The 19,784-nt window shown below is 37.5% G+C and overlaps 2 long non-coding RNA genes across 2 annotated transcripts; both read right to left on the reverse strand.

The window, feature by feature from the left end:
• Positions 1 to 13,409: 13,409 nt before the first annotated feature.
• Positions 13,410 to 14,035, reverse strand: LOC129718435 (uncharacterized). Its single transcript, XR_008726893.1, has 2 exons — positions 13,709 to 14,035; positions 13,410 to 13,644 (listed from the first exon to the last, which is right to left on the reverse strand). It is a non-coding gene; the product is annotated as an uncharacterized LOC129718435 (long non-coding RNA).
• A 3,853-nt stretch (positions 14,036 to 17,888) lies between these two features.
• Positions 17,889 to 19,547, reverse strand: LOC129731699 (uncharacterized). Its single transcript, XR_008729057.1, has 2 exons — positions 18,188 to 19,547; positions 17,889 to 18,123 (listed from the first exon to the last, which is right to left on the reverse strand). It is a non-coding gene; the product is annotated as an uncharacterized LOC129731699 (long non-coding RNA).
• Positions 19,548 to 19,784: the final 237 nt, after the last annotated feature.

The raw sequence follows: 19,784 nt of genomic DNA on the forward strand, positions 1-19,784 counted from the left end.
TTTGAAAAAATGACCTGGCAACGCTGACCTACACAAATTACTATCGGCAGCATCCGAACGGCTTTCAAGTCTCCCAATGGTCCCTTCCAACGGCTTCCAAAGGTCCCCAGTGCCGATCACGTCCAGTTTCGGGCTGTATTCCAACAACGATATCTGAATTAGATTACCACTGGTGGGGTCCAACTCAGATCGAAGGGAAGCCGAACTGTTCGCTTTGACGGTCGACCAGGGAATGAGCGTCTCTCAACACGAAATGTCCTTTTATAGTGTCACTCAGTGTGGGGTGGGGAACTTGGGTGATTGGGGAAGAACCAATCATGTGGAAGCATCTCTGCTTTCTTTCTTCGTCGTTTACGTTGGGTGATGAATGCGATGCCAATTGGCTGGCATGCCTAGCCAATGACTGAATGCGTGAGATCATTTCGTCTATGTTTTTGAAGTCTGCGTTAGGGAAATATACCAATCGTATGAAAAATGTATGTGGATATTCGACCTTCAAACTTTCCCGCAATTTTCACGGAGTAATAAGAAAATGGTAACTGAAATTATCATGTTATACAAATCTTGTATGTTTTAGCTTTCCAACGGTATATTAACTATTGAAATCGGAACAGTTGTTTGAGCGCTATTCGCATCTAAAATCTTCCATTCCGCCAACCAAAAACGTTACATGTTCAATCCAGTTTTCCCAGAAGGTACCTTAGTATAGTGAAGAAAGACGTAGTCTCACGTCAAAAAGTCTAGCATGGAGTTACTTAATAATGACTGTCGGACCGGGTAATGGTTCTGGGGTTTTAAAAAGTCCGCAAAAAAATCGATCTTAACTAAACCACATATGTATAATATCTGTAAAGGTGAAATTAAGGAGAATACTTACTAATATGTTGTGAACAAAACAATCGCAGCTCTGGTAGTTTTAACATTTTTCACATTCAGCATTTCGCGAAAAAGCGAAGAACTTATGCAGTTGTTCCAGTTTGGCATTTTGACTGGATTCAACATAATCAAGTCATAAAATCATAATTTTAATTATAATCAAAAAATTATCAATGGTTTCCTAGGTGTTATGGTTTATGGGTAATTTGGGTGTAGTGTTTTGAAGAAGATCTTGTATTTACAGAATCTCTGAAAAATTGTCATGATTTCGTTTAGCAGTATAATGAAGTCGCTTTTCACGATTTTTTTATATGATGTTTTGATGCGGTTTTTTATTTCGAAATTCCAAGGTTTTCACACGAATCTCGAAATTTAACGTAAGTTTTGAAATTAATGAGTTGTTTTTGCGCGGGTTTCGGAATTTACGCAGTTTTCGGATTTTGCACGGATCACTCCCAACGATATATATTTTTAAATCTTTTATCCAGGGTGTCACTAATTTTGCCCGACCTTTTAATTTTTCATAAATTGTCATCTGCGAATCAAGCGGTGGAGTTTCTATACCTTCTAGCAGGAAAGCAAGAGAAATAGATGACACAATTGTTTAGTGAAACGCATGGGTACTCATTTCGTGTGATTATCATGCCCCTGACTCCTCTATCTATGATTACCTTTTTTTTTGCTGCATGTTCCAGTCGAAAGCGTTATTATAAACAGACGCTATCTGGTGGAAAGAATAGATGAATCCAGCAATAAAAGCTTCAGCGGTTGAAAACATTCATATACGCTGACGCTATCTGGTGGAAAGGATAAGAAAAATTAGTAAGTGCTTTAGTGATGAAACTTCTGAAAAGAATTTTCTTAAGGTGAATCGAAACGTGTTCGCGACCACCTTATATTTCGCAAATCAATTTTCTTCTGAATTATGAACATCACGCGCATGAAACCTTGATCTAATGTTTGCTTCCCCAGCGCATGCCTAGAGTAGCAAACCCTGCCTTGAAATTGTATGGAAAATAACCACAATCCTATTTCACATTACAGAAACTGATGCATCTGACAACATATGTAGATTGTTTTTTTCTACACAGAGTTTCATTGAGACTAGGAGCTGCCAATCATTTGTGTTATCTATAATTTTCGTTACACCTGTTTACCAACTTTCTAGTAAAGTTTTGAGATAGGTATTTTTCATGTTTCATACTTCACCAAGAGCATTTCCGAAATGTCGTTGAAAAAACGCAAACGTCTTGCCCTATAACTTCCGTCAGACCCATATACCCATCGGGAGATTTTATCAGAAAGTAGATTAGCATGCATGCCAACTATCTAGCATGGTTTGGTGATGGGTATTTTTCAAGCTTCATATATCACCTGGAACATTTCTGAAATGTCGTTGACAAAATGCACACGTTTTGCCCTATAACTTCCGTCAGACCCATATACCCATCGGGAGATTTTGTCAGAAAGTAGGTTGGCATGCATGCTAACTATCTGGCATGGTTTGGTGATGGGTATTTTCCAAGCTTCATATAGCACCTGGAGCATTTCTGAAATGTCGTTGACAAAATGCACACGTTTTGCCCTATAACTTCCGTCAGACCCATATACCCATCGGGAGATTTTGTCAGAAAGTAGATTACCATGCATGCTAACTATCTAGCATGGTTTAGTGATGGATATTTTCCAAGCTTCATATATCACCTCGAGCATTTCCGAAATGTCGTTGACAAAATGCACACGTTTTGCCCTATAACTTCCGTCAGACCCATATACCCATCGGGAGATTTTGTCAGAAAGTAGGTTAGCATGCATGCTAACTAACTAGCATGGTTTGGTGATGGGTATTTTCCAAGCTTCATATATCACCTTGAGCATTTCCGAAATGTCGTTGACAAAATTCACACGTTTTGCCCTATAACTTCCGTCAGACCCATATACCCATCGGATGATTTTGTCAAAAAGTAGGTTAGCATGCATGCTAACTATCTAGCATGGTTTGGTGATGGGTATTTTCCAAGCTTCATATATCACCTTGAGCATTTCCGAAATGTCGTTGACAAAATTCACACGTTTTGCCCTATAACTTCCGTCAGACCCATATACCCATCGGGAAATTTTGTCAGAAAGTAGGTTGGCATAAATGCTAACTATCTAGCATGGTTTGGTGATGGGTATTTTCCAAGCTTCATATATCACCTCGAGCATTTCCGAAATGTCGTTGACAAAATGCACACGTTTTGCCCTATAACTTCCGTCAGACCCATATACCCATCGGGAGATTTTGTCAGAAAGTAGGTTGGCATGCATGCTAACTATCTGGCATGGTTTGGTGATGGGTATTTTCCAAGCTTCATATATCACCTCGAGCATTTCCGAAATGTCGTTGACAAAATGCACACGTTTTGCCCTATAACTTCCGTCAGACCCATATACCCATCGAGAGATTTTGTCAGAAAGTAGGTTGGCATGCATGCTAACTATCTGGCATGGTTTGGTGATGGGTATTTTCCAAGCTTCATATATCACCTTGAGCATTTCCGAAATGTCGTTGACAAAATTCACACGTTTTGCCCTATAACTTCCGTCAGACCCATATACCCATCACGAGATTATGTCAGAAAGTAGATTAGCATGCATGCTAACTATCTAGCATGGTTTGGTGATGGGTATTTTCCATGCTTCATATATCACCTTGAGCATTTCCGAAATGTCGTTGACAAAATGCACACGTTTTGCACTATAACTTCCGTCAGACCCATATACCCATCGGGAGATTATGTCAGAAAGTAGATTAGCATGCATGCTAACTATCTAGCATGGTTTGGTGATGAGTATTTTCCATGCTTCATATATCACCTTGAGCATTTCCGAAAAGTCGTTGACAAAATGCACACGTTTTGCCCTATAACTTTCGTCAGACCCATATACCCATCGGGAGATTTTATCAGAAAGTAGGTTGGCATGCATGCTAACTATCTGACATGGTTTGGTGATGGGTATTTTCCAAGCTTCATATATCACCTTGAGCATTTCCGAAAAGTCGTTGACAAAATGCACACGTTTTGCCCTATAACTTCCGTCAGACCCATATACCCATCGGGAGATTTTGTCAGAAAGTAGGTTGGCATGCATGCTAACTATCTGGCATGGTTTGGTGATGGGTATTTTCCAAGCTTCATATATCACCTTGAGCATTTCCGAAAAGTCGTTGACAAAATGCACACGTTTTGCCCTATAACTTCCGTCAGACCCATATACCCATCGGGAGATTATGTCAGAAAGTAGATTAGCATGCATGCTAACTATCTAGCATGGTTTGGTGATGAGTATTTTCCATGCTTCATATATCACCTTGAGCATTTCCGAAAAGTCGTTGACAAAATGCACACGTTTTGCCCTATAACTTCCGTCAGACCCATATACCCATCGGATGATTTTGTCAGAAAGTAGATTAGCATGCATGCTAACTATCTAGCATGGTTTGGTGATGGGTATTTTCCATGCTTCATTTATCACCTCGAGCATTTCCGAAATGTCGTTGACAAAATGCACACGTTTTGCCCTATAACTTCCGTCAGACCCATATACCCATCGGGAGATTTTGTCAGAAAGTAGATTAGCATGCATGCTAACTATCTAGCATGGTTTGGTGATGGGTATTTTTCATGCTTCATATATCACCTCGAGCATTTCCGAAATGTCGTTGACAAAATGCACACGTTTTGCCCTATAACTTCCGTCAGACCCATATGCCCATCGGGAGATTTTGTCAGAAAGTAGATTAGCATGCATGCTAACTATCTAGCATGGTTTGGTGATGGGTATTTTTCATGCTTCATATATCACCTCGAGCATTTCCGAAATGTCGTTGACAAAATGCACACGTTTTGCCCTATAACTTCCGTCAGACCCATATACCCATCGGGAAATTTTGTCAGAAAGTAGATTAGCATGCATGCTAACTATCTAGCATGGTTTGGTGATGGGTATTTTCCATGCTTCATATATCACCTTGAGCATTTCCGAAATGTCGTTGACAAAATGCACACGTTTTGCCCTATAACTTCCGTCAGACCCATATACCCATCGGGAGATTTTGTCAGAAAGTAGGTTAGCATGCATGCTAACTATCTAGCATGGTTTGGTGATGGGTATTTTCCATGCTTCATATATCACCTTGAGCATTTCAGAAATGTCGTTGACAAAATGCACACGTTTTGCCCTATAACTTCCGTCAGACCCATATACCCATCGGGAGATTTTGTCAGAAAGTAGGTTGGCATGCATGCTAACTATCTGGCATGGTTTGGTGATGGGTATTTTCCAAGCTTCATATATCACCTCGAGCATTTCCGAAATGTCGTTGACAAAATGCACACGTTTTGCCCTATAACTTCCGTCAGACCCATATACCCATCGGGAGATTTTGTCAGAAAGTAGGTTAGCATGCATGCTAACTAACTAGCATGGTTTGGTGATGGGTATTTTTCATGCTTCATATATCACCTTGAGCATTTCAGAAATGTCGTTGACAAAATGCACACGTTTTGCCCTATAACTTCCGTCAGACCCATATACCCATCGGGAAATTTTGTCAGAAAGTAGATTAGCATGCATGCTAACTATCTAGCATGGTTTGGTGATGGGTATTTTCCATGCTTCATATATCACCTTGAGCATTTCCGAAATGTCGTTGACAAAATGCACACGTTTTGCCCTATAACTTCCGTCAGACCCATATATCCATCGGGAGATTTTGTCAGAAAGTAGGTTAGCATGCATGCTAACTATCTAGCATGGTTTGGTGATGGGTATTTTCCATGCTTCATATATCACCTTGAGCATTTCCGAAATGTCGTTGACAAAATTCACACGTTTTGCCCTATAACTTCCGTCAGACCCATATACCCATCGGGAGATTTTGTCAGAAAGTAGGTTGGCATGCATGCTAACTATCTAGCATGGTTTGGTGATGGGTATTTTTCATGTTTCTAGGAATGTAACTTAATTTTCAACTTTTCGGATCTGGTTATCTTATAGTTCAGGTTCTAGTTAAATTCCCCTTTTTGGAATCAGTTATCTGTAGTTTTGTATTCTCAATGGTATAATGTTTCTTTCGTAACAATAAATTAACACGCAATCTATTAAAAATATCATTTATTTAATTAATTTCTAAAATAATATTTAGTTTAAGTTAGTTCCGACACCCGCCGCTACCGCACGCCGTGCGCTGCGTTCGGATAAATGTGTCGCTGAGTAAAACTGTCGGTGAAATCACGCCGGTGACCTGAAAACGGATTTGTTTTATGTCTATTCTGTATTTGCAAAAATAATAATACCTTTATCAAGTTCAATCAAAACCGAATTAGCATCCTGGTCTCCATCATTTAAAAAGTTTTCGTTAATAATGAGCGTTCGTGAACCCATATTATATACTGAGAAAAGTATTCATACCGACAGTTAAATTTAAACGCTTATAACGGTTAATGTCAAAGATGCCAGATGTTTTTAAAAAATGACTGCAACTGCTCGAAAACCGAAAAAAAAACGGTTGAAAACGATAAGCCTGTACACACTGTTTGCCTGGGAGGGAGAAACGAATACTACACTCAAAACAGATAACATGCAAATGCGTTGTTTTATTATAGCGTGTAACTATCTTCTTGCTGTAACGCATGCATGACTCAAACGAAGTTTTAAGTAATATCAGGAATACTGAATTTGCATATTTGTCCGTAAAACACATTTTTTTTGAGTCTGTGTTTTTTTTTCAATTTGCTGTTGTATAAAAGTTTCTTCGAAATTTTGAGTTTATATATATTTGCGCACGCAAATTTTCTAAAAATGTGTGCGAGCGCATAACCTGTGAGGCAGATTTTTCGGGGTTTCGTGCAGTTGCAAAAATTTTACAATCCTGCATCTCACTATTTTGTGTAACGAGAATCAACATTCGAACGTGATGAAGTGTGTTCGAAATTGTAGCAAGTTTAATAATCGAAGTACGCTAAAATGATCAATGCTGAAAGCTTATGAAATTATTATTTTACGTGAAAATAAACCAAAATATTTTGTAAAACGACAATGAATACAAAAACCGTTTGCGATAAATATTGTTTACCTCTCAGTTATAACAATACTCATAACAAGAAAAAATGCTTTTTTCCCTTGGTTCAAATTGACAGCCAATGACAGTTAATTCTGGTTCATTTTGACACTCACACAGTCAAACGTTTCTCCCTCCCAGTGTTTGACCAATGATCAAATCACGAGCAACATGTCTAACACGCTCCTTCAATTTTACCCTAAACTGAGTAACATCTGCTCTGTTTTCTATTTCTATGCTAAACGTCAAAAACTGGATAACACAGATCTCTACTTTTGGATACCCTTAGGGCCCGAGGAATACAGCCTTATGTGCGAGGATATCTCGCTCAGCGAAACTTGCCATACATGCTACTTGTTTACAGCTATTTGAAGAGCATCAAGGTGCCCCTTTAACAGCGAAACGAATCTCGGATAAAAAAAACATGTTAGTTTTAGTAATAGATTTAGTTTCAGCTCGTAGTCGGCAGCGAGGATAAAAAATTTACCTTTAGCTTATAAGATATTTTAGACCATAAGGCATTAGACTTAATTGGCTCCGTAAAACAATAATTTGTATTGTGCCGTGTCAAATAAATGTTGTGTGAACAAAAAAAAATTCCTCTGTTTTGCGATGAACAATTGGTCGGTTATTTATTCTCACATCTACTGGATTTGATAACTGAATTTTTAACAAAATTGCTCTTGGCTCTCACCCGAAGCAAAATATATGATATTGCAACGGTAGCCTTTAAGAACCAAAACATAGAAGTTATATTTTCGAGTGACAGATGAAATATTGCTCGATAATGGAAACTAGATTTGCAATATTTTCTACGCAGAGTAATAACACATTAAATGTATTTGCTATAGAATGCGCGAAGAGCCTTTGATATCGTTCGAGAAAATAAATTTTCAACCAAATATTTGTTATAGTGCAATAGTGTAACAAATCTATTTGCCCGAAGAAAAAAATGACGAAATGGGGTGAAATTGATCAGTGGGGTGAAATTGATCACCTGAAAAAATGTAATTTTCAACAATGATCATTCCACACTATTAAAGAAATACTGATGAATTCGCAGGAAACCACAAAGATTTGATTTTTAGAGTCAGTTTTTGAGCTTTTGCTACAAACCGAATTGAAATCCGTCTAACGACGATCAAATACGAGCAAATTTTGCAACAAGCAGCTCGTGAACCAAAATAAACAAATTTTAACCTGAAATAACATTATTTTTGTTTCCAAAATAGCTATAAATGATATTTTTGTTGTGTTGTTTGTACCTGGGATATGTATCATCGTGTTTACTCTTTCATCATTTCATTTTTTTCGCGAGTGCTAGCGTCCAAGAATCCGATGTCCACAAGCGAGAACGTGTATAGATGTGTGAACTCGCACACGGCGCAAACATCAGCCGCTCGCGAAATATTTCTTTCCTTTGAGAACTTTTCGCAGCGTTCGACAGAAGAGTGAGAGTAAGGGGACATACTTCTCATATTCACATGGGAATGAATAGGACACAGCTGCTTCTCACTCTCGGCAAATCACGTCTACCTCGTCAATGACAGCACCCGTTTCCCAGTATTCTCTCACCAGGCGATCGCAGCCATTTTAGGTGCATCCTACTGGCGATACTTTTCCGCTCGAAGACGCGGACTGAAGCTTCTCAAATCTCCTTCGATTATATTAAAAATAAATCGCCTAACACATTCGAAACAAATGTCTTTAAATGTAATTTGCATGTGTGAATGTATGTTCGTATGTGTTTGAAGTTGAAGTTAAGTTTACAAATGAACGGTCTAGTTGCCCCATAGGTTGCTACTAAATTTCATTGTACACTATAAAAAATCGAAACTTTACTGTCAAGTGGATTCCACTTACTTCTGTGCTAATAGATGAAATATTTCGGATTAGTAACGGAAGGCTGAAACTCAAAAGGCTGGAAAGTATGTATCATATACGAAAGGCTGAATGTACAAAAGGCTGAATTCACAAAAGGCTGAATGTACGAAAGGCTGAATCATAAAAGGCTGAGTTTTGTAATCGACGGCCCAGTCTCCAAACCTCACCACCCCTAGACAATCTACCACTTCGTATGCCCGTACCCATAGGTATTCGTATTCTCGTACCCATAGATGTTATACCTGAAGCGGCTCTGCCGCAAGGGATTGTGGCGGCTCCTAAGGCCGACACTGCTCCCGCAGCCCGAGCCGACCGCCGACCCGCCGTTGGAAGCGGCGGCCACGTGCACTAAAACAACTGATATGTTGGATTTCCTAGGTCTATTCCAAACATAGGGGTGATCTCCTAGTTTACGTCCGAACGAGCGGTAGCGAGTGAGGACAGCATTCCCCCCGGACAATCGAGGTGGCCAAAGGCCACGAGTGTGGTGCATTATATGTAGTTTCTATTATTACCTTATATTTAAATGCAGATATTGAGCTATTGAAATATCTCATAGACCGGAAGATTTTCGGCGGTAATCATCGCATGAAAATATGCAGATGTTGGCGACAGTCTGATAATCAACACAAATAGTTTATACAAATGATGAAATCGAAAATCAGTAACTTTTTTAATTTTCAGCCTAATGATTTTCAGCCTTTCGTGATTCAGCCTTTCGTGTTTTTAAGCCTTTTGTAGTTTTAGCCATTCGAGTTTCAGCCTTACGTGTTTCAGCCTTTCATAGTAGACCCATAATTTCATATCTTCGTGTATTAGTTAACAATCAAGTGTCTTACACTTCGATTTGCTATGTCATGCATACCAAAATCAATTATCTTACACTCAGATTTCCATTCTATGGATTCCAATAAAAATCGATATAGGTCGACATGTTGGAATGATTGGGTTCGTTTATTGGCGTTCACATGTAAAGAGCATTTGGTATGAGCGGGTGTTTTTTGTAACTTAGTCCGTTATTTAAAAAAATCATGCTATAAAAAAAATCCAAATAAAAACTGAAATTTAGAATGATTTGTTATTCACCTCAAACTTATTGAATATCTGACGAACGGCACACCATTGAATTTTTCCAGCAACACTGCTACAGCATGCTGCTATCGCTAACTTGCTTAAGGATGAGAAATATTTTCGCGTGGAAGTAAGTTTGAAAGTGTAAATTTGGCTATAGTATCTTCGGAGAAGCCTCCAAGATGAATTTTACACAATATCATATCTTATCATATAGTTAAATTTACAACAGGAGCATGCTGCAGCAGTATTGCTAGTAAAATTCAATGGTGAGCCGCTCGTCAAACATACAATCAGTTTGAGGTGAATAACTTTTTCTACAAGCATCGTAGCGTTTTACGGTCTTCAGAAGAGTTTTTCTCAGGAAAATTTCCTACAAATATCATGTATGGATATGTTTTTAGGAGCCAACTGGACATCTCTAGAGAATAAGTTTTGAAAAAGTTGATTTATCCATGTAAAATCGTATGGAAACTTTAAAAATCGGGCGCAAAAATATAGTTACACCGATCGATCGGAAAAGTAACACGTTTGTTATAGGACCCATAAGGAAGACGAAAAGTGCATGGGAGCTAGAATTTATTTTTTGTCCCACCCTAGTGTGCAGGTAGTCTTCAAAAGATGTACTATACCGAAAAATATGTTAACTATGAAGCGATAGGCAATCAAAGGTCAATCCAAACGAAACCGAAAACGCGACCGACTTGTTGAACAGTTCAAGACGCAGTTTTGTGAACGTTTGTTCTGAAAAAATAACTCAGTATCCATCTGGCTTTTCTACGTACGGAAGGAGAACAAAAGCCAAGATGCGATTAAATTAGACTCACCTTAATGTTAAAGCCCGAGCTACAGGGTCATTTGAGTGAATCACCATGAAAACGCGCTTCACAAATTCTTCTACATTCAAAATTTTTTCAAGATGTTTTTCACTTTGTTGACAAACGCGTAGAACCCACAATCTAGATAAATTAGAACTAATATAAATGGTTACGCTAGCTGTCTTTTAGAAGAAATGTTTTACCCAATACGAAAAAATTCCGCCAGTTTCAGGAAAGATGAGTTAATAAGAACTGGGAACGGGTACTTTTCAAAAAGTTTTGGAAACCTAATAATAGCTTCGCATTGTTCTCCCATTTTCGCAGAACGCAGACCTGAAAATTGGATTTGTTTTTTGTCCATTCTGTATTTTCAAAAATGATAATACCTTTATCAAGTTCAATCAAACATGAAATCCATGGAATCCCCGAACACCTCAGACCAACAGTTGTGCCATCAATATTTTCGGCAAAATTTGGTCACCTTCCAGAAGATAGTTCCTTCTTCACGGACGGATCTGTAATGGATGGACATTCCGGATATGGCGTTTTCAACACAGATCATCGCATATCCCGCAAATTGGCACAACCTTGCTCCATATACGTAGCTGAATTGGCTGCCATACACAATTCGCTGCGAATTATCGAGCTCAAGACACCAGGCAATTATTTCATCTTTTCGGACAGCCTCAGTTCTATCGAAGCTCTCCGATCGATTAAACCGGTCAAGCACCCGTCCTATTTCCTCCCAGAAATTAGACGGATATTAGAAGTGCTGGTTGATCGGTCTTTCATTATCTGCTTTGTGTGGGTCCCCTCTCATTGCTCAATCCCAGGCAATGAAGAAGCTGATCTATTAGCGAAAAGGGGTGCCATAGAAGGAGATATATTTGATAGACCGATCACCTATACCGAGTATCTTCACCTGCCTCGACAAATGGCCCTGGCAAACTGGCAGGAAAGGTGGGATAAAGACGACCTTGGGCGATGGATGCACTCGATCTCGCCCAAAGTGTCTACAAAAGCTTGGTTCAAAGGGTTAGATTTAACTCGGGATTTCATTCGAGTTATTTCGCGCCTAATGTCCAATCACTATGTTGCAAACGCACACCTCTATCGAATTAACTTGGTCGATAGTAATATGTGCGAATGTGGAGGATACGAAGACATCGACCACATAGTTTTCGTATGCCCAAAGTATCATAGAGCAAGGACCAAGCTTAAAGATTCTCTCAAAAAACAGAAAGTGACGTCTACGATTCAGGTACGGGATGCGCTTGCTAGCCGCAACCCCGCGCTTGTAATACCTATTTATGACTTTTTAAAAGATATCAAATATCAAATTTGATTATCTCCTTGCTGTTTCTGCTTATTTTTCCCAACACAACTACCCTCAAAAAGTTTCACACTAATTCTGTTCCTTTTTTCTTCTTTCTTGTGTTATTCTTTTTAGAGAAACATGAATCATTGCTTCTTTCTGAGAGACATGATCCACCAAACTTAGGTATAAGTTTTGATTTCGAAGAGATAAGGAACCATCACACCTCAATGAATAGTATTAAGAATTGATATTTAACATAGAGAAGAAATTTAATGTTATTTTTAGTCGTAGGTTTAAATGACATGTATTTTTAAATTGTATTTATAAAAAAGAAAAGATGAGAGGGTTTTTATGCCTGTTTGAGGAGGAGCAGTCGGGATACAGGCTCTACTCAAGCAGGCTTTTCCCTACTCCAAAAGACATTCGGCCCAGTTATGCTTCGCGGTTGGGCCTAAATAAATATTAGTTATAAAAAAAAAAGTTCAATCAAAACCGAATTAGCATCCTGGTCTCCATCATTTAAAAAGTTTTCGTTAAAAATGAGCGTTCGTGAACCCATATTATATACTGAGAAAATTATTTATATGTAACCTACAGTTAAATTTTTTAACCGGTTAATGTCAAAGATGCCAGATGTTTTTGAAAAATGACTGCAACTGCTCGAAAAACCAAAAAAAAAACTGCTTGAAAACGAGGAGATAAGCCTGTATTACACTGTTTGCCTGCCACGCTTACCATGAAAAACCTATACCTAAGTAGAAATCACTCAAAATCCTTTTAAAGCGCACAAACTCAAAATTTGAGTAGAGAGGCTATACCTACTTCTGAGTTGTATGATCATATCTTTAATTGGATAACGAAATATACCTAAAAATTGGTACCATATAAGATAAAACAGATACAAAAATGACTTGTTTTAACGCATATTGGGATGTTTAAGTTCATGATTATCAACAAAATAGGTAGTTTTAACGATTAAGTTCGTCAATTCAACCCATAACTAATTTGTTTTACAGATCATTGGTAATGCCAAGTGGGTAGTTTTAACATATCAGTGAGTTAACTTCACCCTAAACTAAGTAGCTTCTAATGACATATTTCTACAAAAATAAGTAATTTCAACCTAAAATAAAGTTCTTTTTACTCAATCCTATAGTATTGAGTACCCAAAAGTAAGTAATCTGGTATGAACTACAAATTGGGTAAAAATTACTCAACGATCGATAAAACTACCCAAAATTAAGCTCAAACTATTCACTATAAGCATTGAGAATTCCTGCAACAGAAATTGAAAATTTTGGTTTTTTAATACAAATAAAACTCAAAACACTAAAGATAATGTTTATAACATTGTTTATATTCCCTCCAACAACCGAAAGTTGCTTATCACACAATCGATCTTGAGGTGTGTCCGTTCGTTTTCTTGGTGGGACCTTCAACGCTGTAAATTTCCGGAAAACCAAAATCTGGCCCGTGCCACTCTGGCGCACACCAGTAGTTCATTCTCTGGTTCAGTGGCCCCGCAGGCGATACCACTTTCTGTGCGGGTGGTTTTGCTTTCGGAAGGAAGTCTACAAGAAATAGGATTTTTATTAGACTATGGAGAGTATTGCATTTGAAAATCACAAACCTTACCTTTCGCTAATCGATGAGGATATTTTATTCATTTTGAATATTTCAAAGCAAACAAAATACAACTCAAAACCTTCTTTCACTAGAAACCCGAATTTTAAGCACTCGTAGAAAAAAACACTGTTGATTTCACAACTGTTTCTTTCTTGACAGCACTGGCAGGTTAAAAATTTTCATCCAAAATTAGGTAAACAATAACCTCTCGAGCAGCGAAAATTCAAAACATTTCATTCAAACATAGATATGGTGCATTGATCCATCATATGAGTTTTTTCTACAAATTTCACTTAATCAAAGTTACTCAAAATCGCAGTTCGCTTAGGCGAACTCAAAAATTGGTAGTTTTCGTACTCATAATTAGGTAGCTTCATTTAACTGTGTACACGCTTACCGGGAAAAACCTATACATAAGTAGAAATCACTCAAAATCCCCTTAAAGCGCACAAACTCAAGAGCTGAGTAGAAAGACTGTACCTACTATTGAGTTATATGATCATACTTATAATTGGATAACGAAATATACCTAAAAATTGGTAGCATATGAGATATAACAGATACAAAAATGACTGGTTTCAACGCATATCAGGATGTTTCAGTTCATGATTATTAACAAAAACAGGTAGTTTTAACGATTAAGTTCGTCAATTTAACCCACAACTAGTTTGTTTTACAGATCAATGATAATGCAAAGTGGGTAGTTTTAACATATCAGTGAGTAAACTTCACCCAAAACTAAGTAGCTTGACATATTTCCACAAAAAAAAATTCCACCCAAAATTAAGTTCTTTTTAGTCAATTCGATAGTACTGAGTACCCAAAAGTAAGGAACCTGGCATGAACTGCAAATTGGGTAAAAATTACTCAACGATCGAAAAACTACCCATAATTAAGCTCAAACTACTCAAATTAAGCATTGAGAAATCCTGCAGTGAAAAATTGAAATATTGCTGCAGCAGTATTGCTAGTAAAATTCAATGGTGAGCCGCTCGTCAAACATACAATCAGTTTGAGGTAAATAACTTTTTCTACAAGCATCGTAGCGTTTTACGGTCTTCAGAAGAGTTTTTCCCAGGAAAATTTCCTACAAATATCATGTATGGATATGTTTTTAGGAGTCAACTGGACATCTCTAGAGAATAAGTTTTGAAAAAGTTGATTTATCCATGTAAAATCGTATGGAAACTTTAAAAATCGGGCGCAAAAATATAGTTACACCGATCGATCGGAAAAGTAACACGTTTGTTATAGGACCCATAAGGAAGACGAAAAGTGCATGGGAGCTAGAATTTATTTTTTGTCCCACCCTAGTGTGCAGGTAGTCTTCAAAAGATGTACTATACCGAAAAATATGTTAACTATGAAGCGATAGGCAATCAAAGGTCAATCCAAACGAAACCGAAAACGCGACCGACTTGTTGAACAGTTCAAGACGCAGTTTTGTGAACGTTTGTTCTGAAAAAAATAACTCAGTATCCATCTGGCTTTTCTACGTACGGAAGGAGAACAAAAGCCAAGATGCGATTAAATTAGACTCACCTTAATGTTAAAGCCCGAGCTACAGGGTCATTTGAGTGAATCACCATGAAAACGCGCTTCACAAATTCTTCTACATTCAAAATTTTTTCAAGATGTTTTTCACTTTGTTGACAAACGCGTAGAACCCACAATCTAGATAAATTAGAACTAATATAAATGGTTACGCTAGCTGTCTTTTAGAAGAAATGTTTTACCCAATACGAAAAAATTCCGCCAGTTTCAGGAAAGATGAGTTAATAAGAACTGGGAACGGGTACTTTTCAAAAAGTTTTGGAAACCTAATAATAGCTTCGCATTGTTCTCCCATTTTCGCAGAACGCAGACCTGAAAATTGGATTTGTTTTTTGTCCATTCTGTATTTTCAAAAATGATAATACCTTTATCAAGTTCAATCAAACATGAAATCCATGGAATCCCCGAACACCTCAGACCAACAGTTGTGCCATCAATATTTTCGGCAAAATTTGGTCACCTTCCAGAAGATAGTTCCTTCTTCACGGACGGATCTGTAATGGATGGACATTCCGGATATGGCGTTTTCAACACAGATCATCGCATATCCCGCAAATTGGCACAACCTTGCTCCATATACGTAGCTGAATTGGCTGCCATACACAATTCGCTGCGAATTATCGAGCTCAAGACACCAGGCAATTATTTCATCTTTTCGGACAGCCTCAGTTCTATCGAAGCTCTCCGATCGATTAAACCGGTCAAGCACCCGTCCTATTTCCTCCCAGAAATTAGACGGATATTAGAAGTGCTGGTTGATCGGTCTTTCATTATCTGCTTTGTGTGGGTCCCCTCTCATTGCTCAATCCCAGGCAATGAAGAAGCTGATCTATTAGCGAAAAGGGGTGCCATAGAAGGAGATATATTTGATAGACCGATCACCTATACCGAGTATCTTCACCTGCCTCGACAAATGGCCCTGGCAAACTGGCAGGAAAGGTGGGATAAAGACGACCTTGGGCGATGGATGGACTCGATCTCGCCCAAAGTGTCTACAAAAGCTTGGTTCAAAGGGTTAGATTTAACTCGGGATTTCATTCGAGTTATTTCGCGCCTAATGTCCAATCACTATGTTGCAAACGCACACCTCTATCGAATTAACTTGGTCGATAGTAATATGTGCGAATGTGGAGGATACGAAGACATCGACCACATAGTTTTCGTATGCCCAAAGTATCATAGAGCAAGGACCAAGCTTAAAGATTCTCTCAAAAAACAGAAAGTGACGTCTACGATTCAGGTACGGGATGCGCTTGCTAGCCGCAACCCCGCGCTTGTAATACCTATTTATGACTTTTTAAAAGATATCAAATATCAAATTTGATTATCTCCTTGCTGTGTCTGCTTATTTTTCCCAACACAACTACCCTCAAAAAGTTTCACACTAATTCTGTTCCTTTTTTCTTCTTTCTTGTGTTATTCTTTTTAGAGAAACATGAATCATTGCTTCTTTCTGAGAGACATGATCCACCAAACTTAGGTATAAGTTTTGTTTTCGAAGAGATAAGGAACCATCACACCTCAATGAATAGTATTAAGAATTGATATTTAACATAGAGAAGAAATTTAATGTTATTTTTAGTCGTAGGTTTAAATGACATGTATTTTTAAATTGTATTTATAAAAAAGAAAAGATGAGAGGGTTTTTATGCCTGTTTGAGGAGGAGCAGTCGGGATACAGGCTCTACTCAAGCTGGCTTTTCCATACTCCAAAAGACATTCGGCCCCGTTATGCTTCGCGGTTGGGCCTAAATAAATATTAGTTATAAAAAAAAAAAAGTTCAATCAAAACCGAATTAGCATCCTGGTCTCCATCGTTTAAAAAGTTTTCGTTAAAAATGAGCGTTCGTGAACCCATATTATATACTGAGAAAATTATTTATATGTAACCTACAGTTAAATTTTTTAACCGGTTAATGTCAAAGATGCCAGATGTTTTTGAAAAATGACTGCAACTGCTCGAAAAACCAAAAAAAAAACTGCTTGAAAACGAGGAGATAAGCCTGTATTACACTGTTTGCCTGCCACGCTTACCATGAAAAACCTATACCTAAGTAGAAATCACTCAAAATCCTTTTAAAGCGCACAAACTCAAAATTTGAGTAGAGAGGCTATACCTACTTCTGAGTTGTATGATCATATCTATAATTGGATAACGAAATATACCTAAAAATTGGTACCATATAAGATAAAACAGATACAAAAATGACTTGTTTTAACGCATATTGGGATGTTTAAGTTCATGATTATCAACAAAATAGGTAGTTTTAACGATTAAGTTCGTCAATTCAACCCATAACTAATTTGTTTTACAGATCATTGGTAATGCCAAGTGGGTAGTTTTAACATATCAGTGAGTTAACTTCACCCTAAACTAAGTAGCTTCTAATGACATATTTCTACAAAAATAAGTAATTTCAACCTAAAATAAAGTTCCTTTGACTCAATCCTATAGTATTGAGTACCCAAAAGTAAGTAATCTGGTATGAACTACAAATTGGGTAAAAATTACTCAACGATCGATAAAACTACCCAAAATTAAGCTCAAACTATTCACTATAAGCATTGAGAATTCCTGCAACAGAAATTGAAAATTTTGGTTTTTTAATACAAATAAAACTCAAAACACTAAAGATAATGTTTATAACATTGTTTATATTCCCTCCAACAACCGAAAGTTGCTTATCACACAATCGATCTTGAGGTGTGTCCGTTCGTTTTCTTGGTGGGACCTTCAACGCTGTAAATTTCCGGAAAACCAAAATCTGGCCCGTGCCACTCTGGCGCACACCAGTAGTTCATTCTCTGGTTCAGTGGCCCCGCAGGCGATACCACTTTCTGTGCGGGTGGTTTTGCTTTCGGAAGGAAGTCTACAAAAAACAGGATTTTTATTAGACTATGGAGAATTTTGCATTTGAAAATCACAAACCTTACCTTTCGCTAATCGATGAGGATATTTTATTCATTTTGAATATTTCAAAGCAAACAAAATACAACTCCAAACCTTCTTTCACTAGAAACCCGAATTTTAAGCACTCGTAGAAAAAAAACACTGTTGATTTCACAACTGTTTCTTTCTTGACAGCACTGGCAGGTTAAAAATTTTCATCCAAAATTAGGTAAACAATAACCTCTCGAGCAGCGAAAATTCGAAACATTTCATTCAAACATAGATATGGTGCATTGATCCATCATATGAGTTTTTTCTACAAATTTCACTTAATCAAAGTTACTCAAAATCGCAGTTCGCTTAGGCGAACTCAAAAATTGGTAGTTTTCGTACTCATAATTAGGTAGCTTCATTTAACCGTGGAGAGGGAGAAACGAATACTACACTCAAAACAGATAACATGCAAATATAAGATTATTTAGTCCCTAGATAAGTAATGTCGCTAGTGTGCCCATTGTATTCGAGGCAAATCATGTTGCACAAAAGATCCCAAGCACTAGAGTCGATTTGTCGAGATTCGACTTGAAAACTGCTTTGAGAATCATGATCTAGTAGACCTACCTCTATTTTTAACCTTGTTATGGGCAAAAACTGCCAAAAGAAAAAGCAGACTACACTGAACCAAATTGCTCGCACATGAATGTGTTATCATTGCTTGACTTTAGCTTTTAACGATTGTATATCATTTTAAGTCTGTAGTACACTCTTTGTCTAATGGTCAAATATTTGACCATCTGACATAATGGTCAAATTTATTTGACATCATGGTTGTTGTTTTTCCGTGTTTGCCCCATGTTAAAATTGGAGAGTGACAAACAATTATATTTTACCAAATTTTTATCTGTCAAAAAGTGACAAATATTTGACGCTCGGTCAAAGAGTGTAATACAGGCTTTAGAACTGATTATCACCCTTTGCTTGCGCAGTTCAAATAAATAAGGGTAACACTGAACAGTTAAAATGATTGTTATTAACTATGGGAAAAATTATGGACGAGCACATCGAAAGTGAAACGGTGTGAAACTGAATCGTAAAACAGTTCATGTTTGTGTATGATTTCACTAACCCATTCCCGGCGGAGAGTAATCAGATTTTACCTCGAAAAATGACCTTCGAACTCTTGTTATTCAGCAACTACGCGTTCAATTAATACAAACTAGGTTGCGTATTTTAGAATGATCTGTTCTCAAACCGCATTTAATAGTTTAATCGTTCAAAATATCAAGTTTAATTGTAAAGTTGTAATCCAAGTTCAGATGTCAGGTGATGCCATACACGCTTACCGGGAAAAACCTATACATAAGTAGAAATCACTCAAAATCCCCTTAAAGCGCACAAACTCAAGAGCTGAGTAGAAAGACTGTACCTACTATTGAGTTATATGATCATACTTATAATTGGATAACGAAATATACCTAAAAATTGGTAGCATATGAGATATAACAGATACAAAAATGACTGGTTTCAACGCATATCAGGATGTTTTAGTTCATGATTATTAACAAAAACAGGTAGTTTTAACGATTAAGTTCGTCAATTTAACCCACAACTAGTTTGTTTTACAGATCAATGATAATGCAA

Source organism: Wyeomyia smithii, chromosome 1 (assembly GCF_029784165.1).
Source record: "Wyeomyia smithii strain HCP4-BCI-WySm-NY-G18 chromosome 1, ASM2978416v1, whole genome shotgun sequence".
Classification (NCBI taxonomy): domain Eukaryota; kingdom Metazoa; phylum Arthropoda; class Insecta; order Diptera; family Culicidae; genus Wyeomyia; species Wyeomyia smithii.